A 19,526-nucleotide genomic window follows, 5' to 3' on the forward strand; every position below is an offset into this window, starting at 1 on the left:
AAATAGGGTTTTTCTCCCATAAAATCATATTATTTATGTTAAAATGGAATGGGTTTAATGGAATGGGTTTAAAGGAATCAATGAAAATATTTTTTTAGATTTCTCAGATTTAACTTCTATTACAGTAAATATCAGTAGTTATAACCACATAAGCAAAAGCTTTCTGCAGTTCTCCATAATTTCTAGACGTATTAAAGGATTCTGACACCAAAACGTTTGAGAACCACTGCTCTAATTCATAATCCAATTGCAGACGGGGGGGGGGGGGGGGGGGTTGAGGACCAGTAACCCCAGCCCAGCTGGGATGGTAAATCTGCTCATGGGATAAGTGACTCTTGTAATACTTAGAAGTCACTGAAATAAGAACAAGGATGATAAAGTGACCAAATATATTATTAATTCTTTTATGGTAAGTTTGGGAATAAGTTTTATAAACATTGAGAAAATCTTTGTCTGTTTGAATTTAAAGTGAAATGCTTAAGAGGATCTGGCATATTACAGAAATTGACATATTAACCCTGTGATTTATTGAAACTTTCTTTTTTCCCCCTGATTTTAGAATGTGTAACTGAATTTGATTACGTTTATAAATAGTATTGAAACACTTAAGATATACTACGTTTAGAAATCTGTATTGTCTTAGTTCATTCAGCCTGCAAAGACAAGAATACCATACGCTGGAGAGCTTATAAACAGCAGAAATTTATTTCTCGCAGTTCGAGAGGCTGAGAAGTCCAGAATCGAGTCGCTAACGAACTCAGCGTCTAGTGAGAGCCGGCTTCCTGGGTCACAGAGAGCCATCGTTTGCTGTGTCCTCGCACGGTGGAGGGGGTAGGAGTCTTTCTCTCTAGCCTCTTTTATAAAAGCGCCAATCCCATTCATTCAATCCCGTTCGCCTCCGCAGCTACCAGAGTCCCACCTGATATCATCACCTTGGGATTGAGGATTTCAACATGGTGAATTATGGGGGGATACGTATAATCATTCCATAGCATGTGTATTAATTTAAGTGTATTTAGATTTATAAGAGTTGCTTAAATGCTTAGATTTTGATTCAAACCTAACAAAGCAAAATGCCCTGCATTTGCATTGCTTGAGATATTCACATGTATATACAGTAGTTTATCAATGCCAAGATGCACACTTTTTTCTCATTTTAACAAACCTACAACCTGAGAGTCTTACAATCAATGTGATGAGATAGCGTTGGTAGTGTTTTCCCTTCCTTGGCAGTACAGAAGCTAGTGGTGCCTCTTACAACTGCTGGCATCTTAGATTGGACACTATGACATCACACTTGTAATATTGGTTTGAAACGTTTAGGGAAACACAGTAAACTAGTTTTATTGAGGAGAGTTTAATCTGTCGAATTTACAAATCAATGGAACATTGATTTTAAAAGCAAGTGAAACCAATTTTCCTCCATTTTTACAAAAATTCACAAGATATATTTAAAAATAACAAGGCTTAAAAAAACAAATACTTCCAGTTTTTTAAAGATATTTATTCATTTATTTGCTTATTTATTTGTTTGTTTATTTATTTATTTATTTATTTGAGACACAGAGAGAAAGACCATGAGCAGGAAGAAGGGGCAGCAGAGAAGGAGAAGCAGACTCCTTGCTGAGCAGAGAGCCCGGCTCCGAGCTCCATCCCAGGATCTGAGATCGTGACTTGAGCCGAAGGTGGACACTTAACCCACTCAGCCATCCAGGTGCCCCATCCAGTTTATAATCCTAATAAATTAGACATTAATTCAATGCAACAAATCTAGGCAGTCCTTCCCATGCACAATACCACGTTAGATAATAAAAAATACATATACTGGCCTCTGCCCCAGTTCCTGGCAAAGGGCTCCTGAACGCCTTGTAAATTCCTAAGCCGTAAGAGCACTAGGAGCATCTTTTGTTCTAATGAGGTGACTCTGGGGCTCCTGATAGGGGCTGGTCACCAGACAGACCAAGCCATGATTAGAAGCTTGAAATGTTCGGGGATCCCTGGGTGGCTCAGCGGTTTGGCGCCTGCCTTTGGCCCAGGGCGTGATTCTGGGGTCCCGGGATCGAGTCCTTCATCGGGCTCCCTGCGTGGAGCCTGCTTCTCCCTCTGCCTGTGTCTCTGCCTCTGTGTGTGTGTGTGTGTGTGTGTGTGTGTGTGTGTGTCTATCATGAATAAATAAATAAATCTTAAAAAAAAAAAAAAAAGAAGCTTGAAATGTTCAATTCTACTCCCCTACACACACTTGTCTAGAGAGGGGAGAAGGGCTGGAAATGGGATTAATGATTGACCATGCTTAAGTGATGAAGTCTCTATAAATCCCCCAAAATATGAGATTCAGTGAGCTGCTAGATTGGTGGACAAATCCATGTACCAGGAGGGTGACACTAACTCCATGAGGACAGAAGCTCCTGTCCTCAGGATCCTCCCAGACTTCACCCAGCATATCTCTGCATCTAGGCTGTTCTTCTCTATCCTTGATCACATTTGTTAATAAACTGGTAAATGGTAGGTGAAGTGTTTCCCTGAACTCTGAAAGCCTCTCTAGCAAATAGCCAAACCCAAGGAGGAGGACTTCATGGAAACCTCCAACTTGTAGCCATATCTGACAGAAGTTATGCGTGACCTGGGGACCTTCTACCTCTGATTGGCATCTGAGGCCCCTAACCTGTGGGAGCTGATGCTATTTCCAGGAAGATAGTCCCAGAATTAAATTCATTTGTGGGACACCTAGCTGATGTCACAGAGAATTGCTTGGTGGGAGAAAGCCTCCACACGTTGGTGACCGCAAGTGTCAGAAGCCAAGAGTTCTGTGTAAGTAGTAAATGGAACACAGAGGAAAAGGAACTGGTTGTTTTTTGTTTTTTGTTTTTTGTTTTTCTAATACAACCACCGCCCAGGACAATCACACTCAACAAAATGCAACCAAACTCAAAGGACATCACGAAAGGCATGCAGAATGAGAATAACAATCTCCATCCAAAGGGTTAAAAATATATATATCGTTGGCTGTATATACCTGAAATATCTTAGTAGCGACCAATTACCGTTCTCAGTGTGGACTTTGAAGTCAATCAACGGGGGGGCACCTGGGTGGCTCAGTCGGTTGGGCATCTGCCTTCGGCTCAGGTCATGATCCCAGGGTCCTGGGATCAAGCCCCACGTCAGGCTCCCTGCTTGGTGGGGAGTCTGCTTCTCCCTCCTCCTCCCCTCGTTCGTTCTCTTTCTCTCACTCTCTCTCTCTCAAATGAATAAATAAAATCCTTGAAAAAAAATGTTTGAAGTCAACCAATAGGTTAATGTGATCAGCTTTACACAAACTCAGGAACTTTTCTCCATAACAAAAATATTCTGTGCAAGGAGTCCATTTGCACTACGTCGTGGTGCTTTCAGAGGTTACCCCAAGAGCGTTGTCACTGTGAGCACCGCTAACACGGAGGGACGTCGTCTCACTAGAGGCGATGCTCTGACTGTAATGATAGTATCTACCAAAGCAGTAAGTGTGCGAGTGACCACGCCTTGTGTAAAGTGTGTAAAGGCCTTCACTTGTCCATCGTTCGTGTTACCTGCCATTCGAGCTCTAGAGCCTAACTAACCCCTTTCCTGTTCCCATATCCAAGCAGGATCAAACACTGCTCTTGCTTTCCTGCGGTCCTGACTGTAGGATACTGGCAATGACGTGGGACGGGGAGGGTGGGAGCGCGCCCTCCCGCCGGCCACCCCCTACTCTCACGGCCACCACCACACGGTCCAGCCTTCGCTCTCTCTATGGCACGTCTTCTAACTGGGGAAATACTTACAAATTCAAACCCTGAGTGCGAGAGGCATCTCTCTCTCGATTATTGCGGGATTTAATTGAAACAAAAGGCTGGTTTGGCCCAAGGTAGGTCCTTTGTCACCATAAATCGTTGAAGGATGAATGCAGTGGGGTATGCGGAAGTGCTAATTTAAGAGTCCTGCAGTTCTCGCCGCAGTGCCCCGCCGCTGGGCTCCTGCCGGTGCCCCGGGTGCCCCTCCTGAAGGCAGCAGGGTAGGCCCCGGGTGGCCCACGCAGTCTTTCTTAGCATGACCAGCTCAGCCTCAAGGCCTGTGTCGGAACCGCCCACAGGGCATTCTTTGGGCTCCATTTGGGTCCCCACCTGCACTCTAGTTAAGGGGCTGAAGGTTAAAACTGACCCAGAAAAATAGCAGGTGACAGCAGCTAAGCCCTTGAGGCTTTAAATAGAATAAGACACCAACCGCCCGAGGAGCCGCCGGGTAGTGTTCCCATGCGGAGGGAGGGATCTTTCAGGAAAGTCCCTCTGTCACCACTTGGGCTGCACTGGACTCCGGGCCCCGTGGCAGGTGGCAGCCGAGTTAAGCCAACGGTGGGCAGCGGGGCCTCCCCCCGCCCAGGCTGCACAGGAAAATGCCATTCGTTAGGCCGGAGAAAAACAGGGAGAGGGATGTCCCCAGTGATGGATTATTACTTCATCTGATGCTAGGGATTGTGGAGCTTGGGACATGGGACCCTTCACACAGCAGACCTTAAACCCCAAGGAGCCCTCCGAAGGCCGGGCCACGCGCGGGAGGGGGTGACTGCCAAGTTCACCCCCACCTCGAAGCATTCACATTGTAAAAGATCATAAAACCCTGAACTGGCCCTACAAAACCCAAACACAGCTGCAGGCCAATCTGGCACCCACGCTGCCCTCCCCGCCCGCTCTTCGGTTAAGCAGAGATTATAAAGATCATCAAAGCCTTGGAAATCCTGCTGCTGGTTTGTTTGTTTTTTGTTTTTTGTTTTTTTTTCCCTAACTACGTAGCTTAATTTTAGGTAGCATGAACTGACTCTCCGCTCCCAAGATGAAGGGACACAATTTTGTTATTCCTCCCACCTACGCTTTGCCCGGTTCCGTTTTTCATTGCTCATATTTTCACTTTGCCAGGTTGTAAAGCATCACGTTGTGTTCCGTAATTGGGATTCTCAGAGTTATTTAATCTTTGTTCTTTTTAAAAACGGATTCAGTGCTCATTTTTCTCTCACCACTCCTAAATTCTTGATCTTGATCTTCATTTGTTTCTTTGGCAGAATTTCACTGTCAAATGTGTTTTTGTTTTTTGGGGTTTGTTCTTGTTTTTCAGAAAGACTCTCAGGTTTTGTATCTCTTATACACCAGATTCTAAATATGACTTTTCCTGTGTGTTTTTTTTTTTTTTCAGGTTTGAAAAACCCTGCCTGCTGACTTTATGACTAAATAATTTCTGACTGGGTCAAAATGACACTTTCTCATCCCCAGAAGTTTGTAAACATTGTGCTATCATGTTCTGGCTTTGAATATTGCTGAGAAATCTAAGGCAACCCTAATTTTGCTCCTTACGGGTAACTTGCTTTTTCTTCCTGTACAGCTAAGGATTTTTCTTCTTCTTTAATTTCAATACTTCAACCAAAGTATATCTGCATGTTTATTGTGCTGTATCAATTTTTTTAGGGTACTGAGTGCACTTTTAGCTAAAGACTTAGTTTCTTAATTTCAGGGAAGTTTCTTTTAACATATCTAACTACTTTGCCTATTCCATTTGTTGTCTATGTTGGCTGGACTCTGTCCTCCGTCCTGACTGCCTTCTACATACTTTAATTTCTTTGTCCCTTTTCTCTGCATTAGCTGATTAGTTCAAGCATTTCCTCCATTCCACTAATTTTATTTTCAACCACTGCCCTCTTGTTCCCTGCTCTTCCTAAATAATTTACTAGATCTATGATGGCGCCCTTTGGAGTTTCAACGAGTTTTCTTAGCTCTGCCATGGCCTCGTTCGTTTTATTCAGTTGTATTATTATCTCATTTTAAGGCCTGGGTTTTATAGAATAATAGTATCATAAAGCAATTCTGTACCTTAAAGCTTCCTTGGGGAGTCCTGTTTGTTTGGAGAAGCTATGTTTTTATTATTTTAAAACCCATTCTCCCCCCTTAAAACATCTGCTTTTTTGTACCGTGTTCTTTCTGTCATTTTCTTCTCATTTTTCTTTTCCTTCTCCCCTTTCTTCTCCTGGTTCCAAGGGGTTTGCATACTGCCATGCCATTTCTTTTGATGTTTCATCAGACAGCTCCTCCCGGACTTCCAATCTGATCTCATATAATGCTTCCATCCTGTTTAGGGCCAGTCTGTCTACCCCATTTGGAGCTCCAACGTGTTGGAGTCGCTTTGGAGCCACTGACTTTAGTGGGTAAGATCCACTTGCCCACCGAGGGCACTTGGGAGGCGCGTGAGGGAGGGCCGGCCGTCCTACTGAGGGGACCTCTGACTTCTCCCTTGAAGTCCCGTGAACACCTTGCACCTGTGCCCGCCCGCCAGCCGTGGGGACATCCCCTCCGGTCACCGCCTCCCCCGCCCAGGGACCCGGAAGGCCAGGGCCTTGGAAGCCCTGCCTGCCTCGGGCCAGGCCCCGCAGGGAGCAGAGCCGGCGACACCCGAGGATCTCCTGTACTTTTCCAGGGCTGACCACGTGCCCCCTCTGCTTGCTGCTACCCGACTGGTGACACCAGTCCCCGTCCTCAGAGTGCTCAGTGCCGCTCCTGCTGAGCGAGTGCGAAGAAAGGGGCTACAGCACAACCCCTCGCACCATCCTTAGCCATCACCTTAGAAGTTTAGGCCCTAAAGTTGTCCTTTGTTCATTCATGCATTGTTGCCTTTTTTTAAGATCATTTAATCTGGCTTTGTTTGGCCATTTGTATTCAGAGGTCACTGTGCCCTTCTGTTTTCAAACCTTATAAACTTATAATAATAGGCATACAGAAAATATCTGGAGAAATATTGCCACTACACAATTTGTTAAAAGTAAACATTGTTGGGGGCACCTGGGGAGCTCAGGGGTTGAGCGTCTGCCTTGGGCCCAGGGCGTGATCCTGGGTCCCGGGATCGAGTCCCGCATCGAGCTCCCTGCATGGAGCCTGCTTCTCCCTCTGCCTGTGTCTCTGCCTCTCTCTGTGTGTCTCTCATGAATAAGTAAATAAAATCTTAAAAAAAAAAAAAAAAAAGGAAACATTGTTGATTGGACTGTTTATTGCTCTTGGGTTCATTCCTCAAAACCACTACTGCTTGACAGTTAAGAAGCAGTCTTCAGCCCCCAAACCCTGGAGCTTCACGTGCCGTGTTCAGAATCTCAACTCCACCACTCACCAGTTGTAGGACATTGAGCAAGTTCCCTAACGCCTATAGGTCTCAGTTTCTTCATCTTGTAAAAAGGGGATGATAACAATACCTACCTCATGGATTGCGAGGAGTAAACGAAATAATGCACAGTAAGTGTTCATCACTGTGCCTGCCACTGAACTCATCTACTTTCCAAAGGCTTCCCTTCGCCCCGATGCAGACCATGCAATAGGAATTTTCAAAATTAAAAGGAACTTAAAAAGTTGTCTTATCCAAACCTCTAACATTACAAAAGATAAATTAAGATCAAGACCAGGGATCCCTGGGTGGCGCAGCAGTTTAGCGCCTGCCTTTGGCCCAGGGCGCGGTCCTGGAGACCGGGGATCGAATCCCACGTCCGGCTCCCGGTGCATGGAGCCTGCTTCTCCCTCTGCCTATGTCTCTGCCTCTCTCTCTCTCTCTCTGTGACTATCATAAAAAAAAATTTTTTTAAAAAAAGATCAAGACCAATTACATCAGAAATACTATACCAATTTCCCAATGCCCTTAATACTGGGATTAGACCCTCAGTCATTGGTCATAGACCCCGAGATGATTGTTCTGATCATGGGGAAGGTGTATCTCTCATTGTAAGTTAATAGCTAGGTATCCAGTTGATTAAAAATACAACAGGTCATTTCAGCAGGACCTGTGACAACAACCTAGGACCTCTGGGTGCAGGTGCAGGGCTCTTTCCCTGTTGACAGTCTCTCTTCCATTATTAAAGGAACTATCTTCAGTCCCACAAAGGCTTATAAGAATATTTATACTTAAAGAAATGTAGTTTTTTAAAACTTGTTTAACTTAGATAAAGAGACATAATATCATTAAAGATCTGTACTATTGGGCAGCCCCGGGGGCTCAGCAGTTTAGCGCCGCTTTCAGCCCAGGGTGTGATCCTGGAGAACCAGGATTGAGTCCTACATCGGGCTCCCTGCATGGGGCCTGCTTCTCCCTCTGCCTGTGTCTCTGCCTCTCTCTCTCCCTCTCTGTGTGTCTGTCATGAATAAATAAATAAAATCTTTAAAGAAAAAAAGAGATCTATACTATTCATAAGATACAGATCACATAGAGATACATTAAGCTCATTGAAGACTATAGTAAAAAGCTTTAATCCAAATTTGTGATTCACCATAATATATCTATTTAAAGATCACAGTATTAAAATGCAGCGGTATGACTAGCTAAAAAATTATGAATCCTTAGAGGAAAAAATATCCCGCTTTATAAACCACAGTGAATTGGACAACCATAATAATGTATGCTGCTCCCAATCCAGACATTCTAAGCCTAGAAGAAGTCCGAGCAGGAACAGCCTTGGAGGATGTCTTGCTGGATGACACTTGTGTGTCATTCCTACTTTTCTGGCCCACAGCCACAAGGTATCACCTCTGTACAAGGCAATTCCCAGGCCCTGCCCTCCTTAGCTCACCCCCCGCCAAACAGCTCCTGGCCGGTCAGACTGGATAGTTGCAGACAGACTTGTTTAAACTTCTCTTACTTCCAGTGTGGCAAGCGGTTAACTGGATAAACAGGTCAGTTATACATGACTATGAACTAAAGAAAACTAGAGCTACAACATCCCACTCCTTTGTCCTCCCAGAAAATATAACAGACTGTGGCTTCTAGAGACAGTGTCTTCACTTCTTTTGCTCAACCTGAAGGATTGCTTTCAGTAGTAGAGAATTCATGTCCCTAGAGCCAGAAGGAAGTTTTGGTATCTCACATTTGTTAGCATCCCTAAGGACTGTAGCAGACTACCAAATGAAATATGAAATGGCTGGGGGACACGTGGAAGACCCCTCAAAGGATCCCAAGCAGATAGCTATTTAAACCTGGTCTGGTATATTAAACCCCTCAGCCATAGTGGCGCTGGAGTCGAACAAGATGGCCATCCCAGTGGCCACTGATTCCTTACCACCGGCTGAGAGGTTCTGAGGCTCTCAAATGGACCAGAGCAGAAGAGCATCATGTGATTCTTCTCCCTACTAAGTTGGCACAATCTCTTCCTGACCTTTCCCATAGTCTTTCTCTTCAGGCCACCAGAACCCAGGCTGGTGCATGGGCCCTCCACGCTTCCTGACACTTCACTTGTCCTCATGCTGTGTTCTTCTCCCTTTCCCAGGCAGGCGAACCGTCCCACACCAGAGCACCTGCCCGGATACTAGAAAACACTGCTTCCCTTTAGAGAAGCTGTGGCTAAGCTGGACGCTGATGATGCCCGATGACCAAGTCTTCCTTGTAAACAAACTCAAAAGCACTTTCTAAGGTTCAATAGAGAAGCTTCAAAAAAAAAAAAAAATAGAGAAGCTTCATCTAGAAAGCCTTGACACCCACCACATTACACTCTTTACTGAAAACTTGGATACTCAAAGCATCTAGTTTTTACAGTAACACTAATTCAACCATAAATTCGCAAACAAAGGATAAGGCAGAAATTATCACTCAGATATGTTCCTAATTGTTCTCAAAGGGTGTTACTCTAAATAAAGCCAAAAGCCAATCTTTGAAAGTCAAACAATAAACTTGCGAGTTATAAGCAGAGCTTCCATTACCGAGACCCATAAATTTTATAAAATATTTATAGTACATCTTTGGGACTTGGTATTTGACAACGTATTTTCAACATTTTGCTCAGGATGCTTACTTCTGCCTCTGTTTCTTTTTTCTCCCCTCACCATTGAATCCACGTCCAACCAGCTTAATCCAATGAGCGTTCATCTGAGACTGAAGAGTCACAACCTTTGGCATGTCATATCTGTCTTCCCATATTCCCTCAGGCGATGGAATCCCAAGTTTTGCCTCGGTATTCACACCCTCTCTTGTAGCTAAGTGTGGCCATATGACTAATTTCTGACCAATGCAATGTGAGCAGAAGCGACAACTTCTGAGTTGTTCTTAAATGGAAAATATGTCTTTTCATTCTGTCTCCTCTTCTGCCATCCTGGTGCCTGGACATGGCGGCAAGCCGTCTAGAACAAGCAGATGGGGCTAATACTTGATGGATACTTGTGGTACCGCAGGATGGAAGGAGCCAACACATCAATATTAGGTGAGAAATAAATCAGACTATTAAACGAAAATAAAATTCTATATTGTTTAAACCTCTGTAAGTCTTTGTTAAAACAGATCAATGTGTATCTTTAATTGAAACACCCTACAATTTCAATTTCAATTAGATTACATTTAGAATTTTTGCTTTTGGTGACTCATTGCTATTTCATGTTCACTAGTTGTTGAGAGTATTTAAGTTAAGGAGCAACAACACATTCAAAGAATTATACAAATTTCTGTACAAAGAAAGGTGATAACTTTGCTAAAATTGACGGACATTGATATCATCTAATAATTCAAAAGGATCATTTTATTGGCTGATTATAAAAGTCCACATCCAGTGAACAAATCCTATGCTAAAAGTTATGCACAATACTGTTTATTCATGAAGAAAATGAACATAGGTTATGGGGGGGATGCACTGAAACATTTTACTTTTGGTGGAATTAGGGTAAAAGCTAAAAGACTGTGTTTCCATTATCTGAGATAATATCCTGTTGCTAAATCCTCTTAGTAGATGTAAACAAATTACTCTAATTCTATATTTAACAACCTGTTGAGTTTCAGTTGTGAAGTTGGCTAAGAGTAGTTGGTTCAGAAGAGGTAATGAATATGTTCAAAAAGTCTCAGACCTAAACTGAGCTACTGTAACTACCAGCAATTTCAGAAGGTAGATTGCTTTTCGATGCAAATTTCCACTCCCAATAACTCAGCTAGAAAGAGAACTAGGTGTGAAAGGACATTATGAGTCATTTCTATTAGAATTATGAAGATAAGAAAGCAGTCAGGAAAAGAGGAATCATCTTAAAGCAAAAGGCACTCAGGACTAGAAATTTTATTCACTGTGATGCCCACTATGACTATAATTTCTATTTTCTATTGTAGCTCCCACAAATAAAGCAGTAAAGGGAGAAGTAGGATTATTAAAAAAGGAGAAGAAATGTGTGTCTCCAGTCTTTCCAATTCACTTTGGGCTACCAAAAATGGGGTGAGAGTGCTAAGTCAGAAAATAAAAGCCATGAATGTTGCTGGAAGAGAAAGGAATCACATGGCCTCCAGGGAAACCTTAAGGGACACCTGGGAGAAGCTACAATAGCTTTCAGTTTCACAAACTGTGAGCAAATCCTAAGAGGCATCTCATTTCAAAATGAGGATTCATAGTAATAAAGTCTCTCAATTTCTCTATTTTCACCAATGGGATAGTGATCACCATGTCACTTAATCACTGGATGTCAGTCCTCTATGATTCTTGCCTCCCCTTTATCCCATCTTCTTATTGTCACACTCATTGTCTCCCTTTCCCTTTATTTCTACCACCACTAAGATAGGCATTTGGTACTTCATGCATCAGACCATTGAAACAGCGTCCCTTCCACTTTTTTCTCCAGTCACTATGTTCATTAATTCATTAATGGAACAAGTATTTATACTAATAGGCACTGCAGTACGTGCTGGGGTATCACAGGACACAAGTCGGACATTCGTTCCAACCCCATCGGGCTTATGTTCCAGCAAGGGGAGAGAGTAAATCAACTTATGGTATCTTGTCCTCCAAGACTCTACAGAACAATCCCAGATCTTTTGTGTTTTGAACTGAATTCACCACACACACTCACACACACCCCTGCCCCACTCCAAATTCCTATGTTGAAGCCCTATATTTGGAGATAGGGCCTTTAAGGAGGTAACTGAGGTTAAATGAGGTCATAAGGGTGGCCACGATCCTGTAGAACTGATGGCCTTATAAAGAAGAGGGGTACCTAGCTGGCTCAGTGGTAAAGCATGCAACTCTTGATCTCAGGGTCGTGAGTTCAAGACCCACATTGGACATAGTGCTTACATTAAATGAATAAATGAAAGTATAAATAAGTAAATAGAATAGAGAATAAAAAGAGGAAGAGGCGCCAGAGCTGTCTCTCCCTCCACGCACACACAGACAGAAAGGTCATGTGAAGACATCAGGAGAAGGCAGCCATCTACAAGCCAAGGAGGGAGGCCCCAAGACAAACCAATCCTGCCGCCACCTTGGTCATAGACTTCCAGTCGCCAGAACTATAAGGAAATTAATTTCTGTTGTTTAAGCCACTCATCTGTGGTAATTATTTATGGCGGCCCAAGCTGACTAAAGACATCCTGTCACTCTTTTCCCCACCGCACAGGCATTGTTCTTAAACGCCAGGTCTCCTCTCCAGTTAAGGAAAAGCCTCCAAAGATACCCCATTTCTCTATTTTAAGCCTTTGTTCATGTAGGTCCTCATCATCACTCTACTCGACTGTTTTAATAAAGAATTTCATCATTTCTTAAGGCGCAGTTGTGGGCAAAGTTCGTTAATCTCTCCCTTAGCGCTTCCGGCCAGTGACTGAAGTGTCTTCAGAAGAGGAAGCTGTAACTAAAGCACTAGTGGGGGTTTTCCCACTCTCGAGGCAGACAGAGCGCACAAAGGCAACTGGAGAACCTCTTAAGGGCAGGAACCCGAAGGTGGTTGCCTGCTTGGTAAGTTGGCAGATGTCCATCCCTTTCACAAACGTAGATTCATTCGATGCCAACAGAAGAGCAAGAAGCTGATCGTTATTTTGGACAAACTAGATACAACTATGAAATAGTATTTTAAAGTGATTACGTATTCCATTTTACAACTTTTTGTTTTTATTTTCCAGGAAAATAATGCCATAAAATATTTATCTGAAAAAGATATGTTATTTATCAAAAAATATTCTTTTTTGTACTGAAGTGGTTGACGTTGTCATATAGTCACAACGTGACACAACAGGGTGATGAGGATTAAGGGTCACAACATGGACAAAAGGAATTTCTCCAAATAGCAACCATACTTCACATTTGCAATTCACTTGCACTATATTCTAAACTTTTTTTTTTTTTTAAGATTTTATTTATTTATTCATGAGAGACACAGAGAGAGGCAGAGACACAGCAGAGGAGAAGCAGGCTCCCTGCGGGGAGCCCGATGTGGGACTCGATCTCGGGACCCCAGGGATCACCATCTGAGCTGAAGGCAGCCGCTCCACCGCTGAGCCCCCCAGGGATCCCCATATTCTAATCTTTAACAAAGCATAGCGTGCTCACACAATCCCACACACACGCACACTGACTTCAAATAAGTCATCAACTTTAGGACTTATTAGATGTTAGTAAGGCCACATTGGAGTAGTAAACTTACTAACTGACAAAGTTTTGTTTTGTTTTTTTAGATTACAGTATCGGTTCCTTTGTGAGCTTTTGAGTATTTGAGGTTCCTAATTTACATAAACACTTTGGCCTTTCCCAGCAAGCACACCTGTGTCTTTCCTTTCTGCTCAGCCACCAGAATAGCTACTCATTTTTATGGACATGAGGTCTCAAATGAGGTTTGAGGTATTATATCTTTTTCCTCTCTTCCGGCAGAGGCTACTCATCACCTTCTAAAGAAGTTTTCCTTTAAGTAAGAAACGTTTCGCAGGTTCAGAAATAAATCTTAAAATTTAACTGGAACTTTAGTAGCCACTGGTTATATTAATAAATGACATGGGCTGGCATATCTTCAAATTTAGTACTGGCATTATTCAGCAAAGTGGGCCTCAATGAAACATAATAAATATTCTAAATATTTATTAAATAAATATTCTAAATAAATATTCTAGCTTTTATGAAGCATTTCCCAAGAAGGCTTTTTAAATGTAAATTATACTAACTAATATATATTACCCAGAAAAGATCATCCTCTTGGGAAAAATTTTCTAGGGGTTAATGATAAACTTCTTTCCAATTTTTAAAAGGTAAATGAAAACTTCTTTTAGGAAGAAAGAAGAAAAGAATATTTCAGAGGTTGGCCTCTCTGGACAGATTCCTCCTGTGATCCTGCTCATGTGTGAAGCCCAAACATGTGCCATATAAAAGAGTTCCCACTGCTTCAGCCCTATTGGGTAGAGAGACAATGAATGATTTTGTGTGATTCAGAGTTTGTTTCCATTCTTAGTCACTGTTCAGGTTTTAAATGTCACCAAAACTCAATGGCTTCTCTGAGCATATTGACACAGCTATGCTATTCTGTTTCTATGATTTTTGAGATTATATATCTGATGTGGTGCACAATCATTCTGTAGGTTAAGCTTCAACAAAGAAAAAAAGAACTTATTTTATTCTGATTAAAAGGGTAATATATGTCCATATAAAATATTCAAACAATTCTGAAGATTATATAGAAAAATGTAGGAACCACCTAAAAACTCTAGTTCCTAAATGTGACTGTTGTAAACTCTTGTAAAGATTTTGGGGACTATTTTTCCAGATGTCTTTCTATTCATGTATACACAAATACACATTCTAAAATATTGATGAGCTAATATTAAGCATATTAGTTTGTAACCTGGTTTTTTTCACTTAGCATGTGGCTTTCCATGTCAGTGGATAATTGATATGCATAGATATGTTATTTTCTTTAATGGCTGCATAGCATTCCTATCCTCGTATATGTCACAATGTATTCAAATAATCCTTCTTTGGGTTGCTTCTAATTTTTTGAGAGAATAAACTACAAGGTAATGACTATGTGATTTCACTTTTGTGTACCTGTCCAATTATTTCCTTTGGACAATTTCCTAGCAATAAACTTTGCTGGATCAAACATATCCACCCTTCAAGCTTTTGATTTTTCTTAAATCCATATTGCCAAATTGCCTTCAAGAAGTATGCACTCTCAAAAAAAAAAAAAAGTTTGCACTCTCACCAACACTTTGTGAGAATGTGTGTTCCCCCACAGCCTTGCAAACACTAAGTTTTGTCCATCTCTCCAACTCCGGCAATGTAATAAGTCTATTAGTTCTATTTCTGTCTAACAAATTACCATAAACACAGCAACTTAAAACACATACATTTTCTCTTGGGGTCTGTGAATTGGGGGTTCAGGCACAGTTTCACTGGGCCCCCTAAGTTCCCTCACAATTTTCACTGCAATCAAGGCATGAGCCAGGGCTGGGGTCTCGTCTGAAGGTTTAAGTAAGGAAAGGTTTGCTTTTAAGCTCACTTACATGGTTGTTGGCAAGATTCAAATCCTTTGGGGTTGTTGGATTGAGGGCTGCAGTTTGCAGCTGACTATCGGCCAGAGGCTGCCCTCAGTTCCTTGCCACATGTGCCTCTCCAACATGGCAACTCACTTCATCAAAACCATCAAGGGAGTAAGTCAACTAGACAGATGGAATTCAGAATCTTTTGTAATATGATCATAGAAATGACATTCCCTTGGGGCACCTGGGTGGCTCAGTGGCTTAAGCTTCTGACTTGATTTTTGGCTCAGGTGATGATCTCAGGGTTGTGAGATCAAGCCCTGAGTGAGGCTACATGCTGGGTGCGGTGACTGCTTGAGATTCCTCTCTCCCTCTCATTCTGCCCCTCTCCCCCTCCTCTCTGTCTCAAAAAAGAGAGAAAGAAAGAGAAAGAAAAAGAAAAAAGAAAGAAAGAAAGAAAGAAAGAAAGAAAGAAAGAAAGAAAGAAAGAACATTACCTCAATGTTGAGATCGTCTATTTGTTCTTAGAACCAAGTTATTTAAGAAGATGGGATTATACAAAGCCATAAATACCAGAAGGCAGAGATCATTAGGGACCATCTTGGAAAATGTCTACCATGGTCCACCCTCTGTTCCCCAATGATTCACATCACTTCCACGTGCAAAACACATCACCCTCTCCTAAGGTCCTCATGAGCATCATCCCATTACAGCATCTGCTCAAAGTCCAGAATCTTTTTATCTAAATTAGGTACAGCTACAGATGAAGCTACTTAGGTATAGTTTTGTTAATTATACCTCCTGGAGCATGACTCTTTTTAATTTGGGGAAACTCTGAAAGAGATGATTTTTCTTCCTCCTCAACACCTATCATACAATGGTGTGACAGGCAAAGGAAAACAGCTCTTGGCATTCCCAATCAATATGGGGGAAATGTAGGTATGAGGGCCGCAGTGGTGCAGAGCAATTCAGAAATACATCTCTGCGAATGCTAGATGTTCTCTGATTAGGCTTCAAGGTCTAGGTATAATTCTCTGTGGTTCTCGGCTCCACCCTCTAGACTCTTGGTTCCATATTCTGAATTTCTCTGTTCCTTTTCATGAAAGATAGTACAAGTTTGCCGTGTACATAATTTTTGTCAGCCTGCCTCCTGCCAGTAGAGTTTCGGAAGCCCAACACCTTCTCTTCATCTTGTCCATCTTCTCTCTGTCCCATTCGGTCCAAAATGGCAGTGTTTTGGGTGATGTAATTTTCTCAAAAACTGTGTGGGTCAGCTGTGAATTTCTGTGGAGTTGATTCCACTGGACAAAAGTCAATCCAAAATCTCTTCAGGGTAAGACCTTCTCTACTTTGGGCCCCTGTTGATGTTGCTGAAGAAAAAATGCCCATGAACTTCCTAGAGGACCTACGGGTTGAGAGGTTTCTTGAAGCTTACCTTTAATCTCTCCCAAATCTCCTTTATGTGACTGAATTTTCTGATCTCTTGATCTTTCTGAGGGTCTGTTGTTGTTGTTGTTTTGTTTAAGATTTTATTTATTCATGAGAGACACAGAGAGAGGCAGAGACATAGGCAGAGGGAGAAGCAGGCTCCCTGCAGGAATCCCGATGTGGGACTCGATCCCAGGACCCCCGGGTCACACCCTGAGCCGAAGACAGGTGCTCAACCACTGAGCCACCCAGGCATCCCTCTGTTTCCAAATTCATGTGGTTCTTGGCAGACTTAGTTCTTTCTGGTTCTTAAAACTGAAGGTCTTGTTTTCCTGCTGACTGCTGGTAGGAGGCCACCCTCAGTTTCTTGCCCCATAGGAAGAGCTTTCTCAGGGAAATTCACTTTACCAAACTAGCAAGCAAAGAGAAAAGAGTATCTTCTAGCAAGATGGCAGCTATAGCTTGTGTAATATGATCATCCTTTACCATATTCCACTTGTTAAAAGTAGGTCATGGGTTTCTCCCAAGCTCAAGGGCAGGGGATTACACTTACACAAGGATATGCATACCAGGAGTCAGGATAACTGGGGGGCATCTTAGAGTCTTTCATCCACCAAATACTTATGCCTTCAATTAGGGAGACATTTGCATCATGAATAAATGTCTATTGTGTTTTCATTCACATTAACCTGAGTATTGGGGCACCTGGATGGCTCAGTTGGTTAAGCATCTGACTCTTGATTTGACCTCAGGGCCATGAGATCCAGTCCTCACCAGGCTCCATGCTGTGCATGGAACCTGCTTAAGAGTCTGTCTCTCTTTGTCTCTTCCCCTCTCCCCACCCCACCTCCTGCCTGCGCGCGTGCACACACACATTCTCTCCCTCTCAAATAAATAAATAAATAAATAAATAAATAAACAAAACCCACAGAAACAAACAAACAAAACTCCATGATTTAGTTGGTTAAACATCTGACTCCTGATTTCAGCTCAAGTCATGATCCCATGGGTCCTGAGATCAAACTCTGTGTAGGCTCTGCTCTCAACAGGGAGCTGGCCTGAAGGTTCTCTCCCTCTGCCCCTCTCTTCATTTGTGCTCACTCTCTCTCTCTCTCTCTCCTCCCCCTCAAATAAATAAATAAATCTTTCTAAATAAATAAATAAGTCCTGACATTTACCATGTGCTAGGCATTATACTAGTTATAAGGTGGAAGTTCAATAATGAGCAAAGTTTCCTGTTCTCACGAAAATCATAGTCAGAGGAAGAGAGAAAATAATTCTATGAATAAATGTGAAATTACAATTTTGACAAATGCTATGAGAATTTGTGGTGCTATGAAAATATGTAACATGAGGAAGTGACCCAATCTGGTGGTTGGGCACAGCCTGTAGGAGGATGTTTCGAGATACGAAGAATGAGCAGGAATTAACCAGGGAAAGCCCAATGAAGAGCAGATAAAAGGGGCTTATAAGAGCAGAAAGCATCAAGTGATTAAGCAACGAAAAGTGTGATTAGAGCAAAGAAACCAAGAGTCACCTCCAAATTCTCATCTGTCCTTTGGAATTTACACCTATATATCCACCTGATTATTTGATATCTTCATCTGGATATTTTGCACTCCTCAAAATCAATGCATATAAAACCATGCTACTGATTTTGGCTTGCCAAACTTAGCTCTTTCCCAATATTCTCTAGTTCAGTGAATGGCATCACCATGTGTCCTGCTGGAAGTGGGGAACCTAGGAGTCACTCCTGACCATTCCATCTTCCTCAGCCCCTCACCAAAATCTGAAGGACTTGATCACTAATCACAGCAGCCTCACCACAATCCAGATATCCCATATTCTCTTATGTCCCAAGCCTTTACTTTTGCTGGTGTCCATGCTTAGAAATTCATCTCCACCCCCTCCCTTCTCTTCTTAGCAACATCCTACTCGTCCTCCAAGACTTGCCCTAAACATAACTGCCGTGGACGTTCCACCTTCCACCACTTCTGTGCAGAAATAATCTCCCTCTCCTTGGTGATACCAAACACTTTGTGTACCTCATCACCCCTGTTACAGGTTAGGATCTCTGGGAAGCAGACTTTGAGATAGATCAGCATATAAGGAGGTGCTCTTGGGAACAATGCCTGTGGAAGGGAGAGAAGGAAGTAGGACTGGGCAGAGGAAAAACTGAGCTGTGATGCAGTGCTAACAATTCTCAGTCGAGCCATGGAGTGCTCTGGGGCTGGGATAGTCTTTAAAATTGTTCCAAGTCAGAGCAAGAAGGCCAGGACTTGATATCCCCCAGGCTGCTGAGTGACTGGATATGGGCCATCCCTGGAAGGAGACATGACCATGGCTGAGGATCTTTTGTTCTCTTTCTTTCTTTCTTTCTTTCTTTCTTTCTTTCTTTCTTTCTTTCTTCTTTCTTTCAGATTTTAGTTTTCTATTCATGAGGGAGAGGCACAGGCAGAGGGAGAAGCAGGCTCCCCGCGGGGAGCCTAATATGGGACTCGGCCCCAGGACCTCAGGACCACAACCTGGGCCAAAGGTAGATGCTCAACCACTGAGCCACCCAGGCGTCCCCCAGCAGGTTTTCCTTAGTAATCTTCCCAAAAGTCGGACACCTAACAGATGTCTTCTGTTAATGCTCCCAGAGTTGAGGAATAAGTCCCTCATTATTGAAGGGGCATCTGGGAAGGCATCACAACATCCAGTATAATCCCAATGCTCAAATCGACTTACTACAGCAATACTCTCTTGTATTTTTTTAAAGATTTTATTTATGTTTAAGTTTATTTCAAAGCAATTTGAGAGAAATAGAGCCAGAGAGCACAAGTGGGGAGTATGGCAGAGGGAGAGGGGGAAGCAGACTCCCCTTTGAGCAGGGGGTC

General features: G+C 42.6%; 2 long non-coding RNA genes across 4 annotated transcripts; both read left to right on the top strand.

Moving 5' to 3' along the window:
* The first annotated feature begins 4,227 nt into the window (after window positions 1–4,227).
* On the top strand, window positions 4,228–6,939 carry LOC119866765. 2 transcript variants are annotated; one of them, XR_005381293.1, is made up of 4 exons: window positions 4,228–4,753; window positions 5,197–5,356; window positions 6,131–6,199; window positions 6,292–6,939. It is a non-coding gene; the product is annotated as an uncharacterized LOC119866765 (long non-coding RNA). The 2 variants fall into 2 exon arrangements; XR_005381292.1 differs by having other exon boundaries at window positions 4,230–4,753; window positions 6,131–6,939.
* Window positions 6,940–9,975: 3,036 nt separating this feature from the next.
* LOC119866766 lies at window positions 9,976–14,844 on the top strand. Of its 2 annotated transcripts, XR_005381295.1 has the most exons (3): window positions 9,976–10,216; window positions 12,563–12,712; window positions 13,993–14,844. It is a non-coding gene; the product is annotated as an uncharacterized LOC119866766 (long non-coding RNA). The 2 variants fall into 2 exon arrangements; XR_005381294.1 differs by lacking the exon at window positions 12,563–12,712 and having other exon boundaries at window positions 9,981–10,216.
* The last annotated feature ends 4,682 nt before the right edge of the window (window positions 14,845–19,526 follow it).

This window comes from Canis lupus, chromosome 29 (genome assembly GCF_011100685.1).
Source record: "Canis lupus familiaris isolate Mischka breed German Shepherd chromosome 29, alternate assembly UU_Cfam_GSD_1.0, whole genome shotgun sequence".
Lineage (NCBI taxonomy): Eukaryota > Metazoa > Chordata > Mammalia > Carnivora > Canidae > Canis > Canis lupus.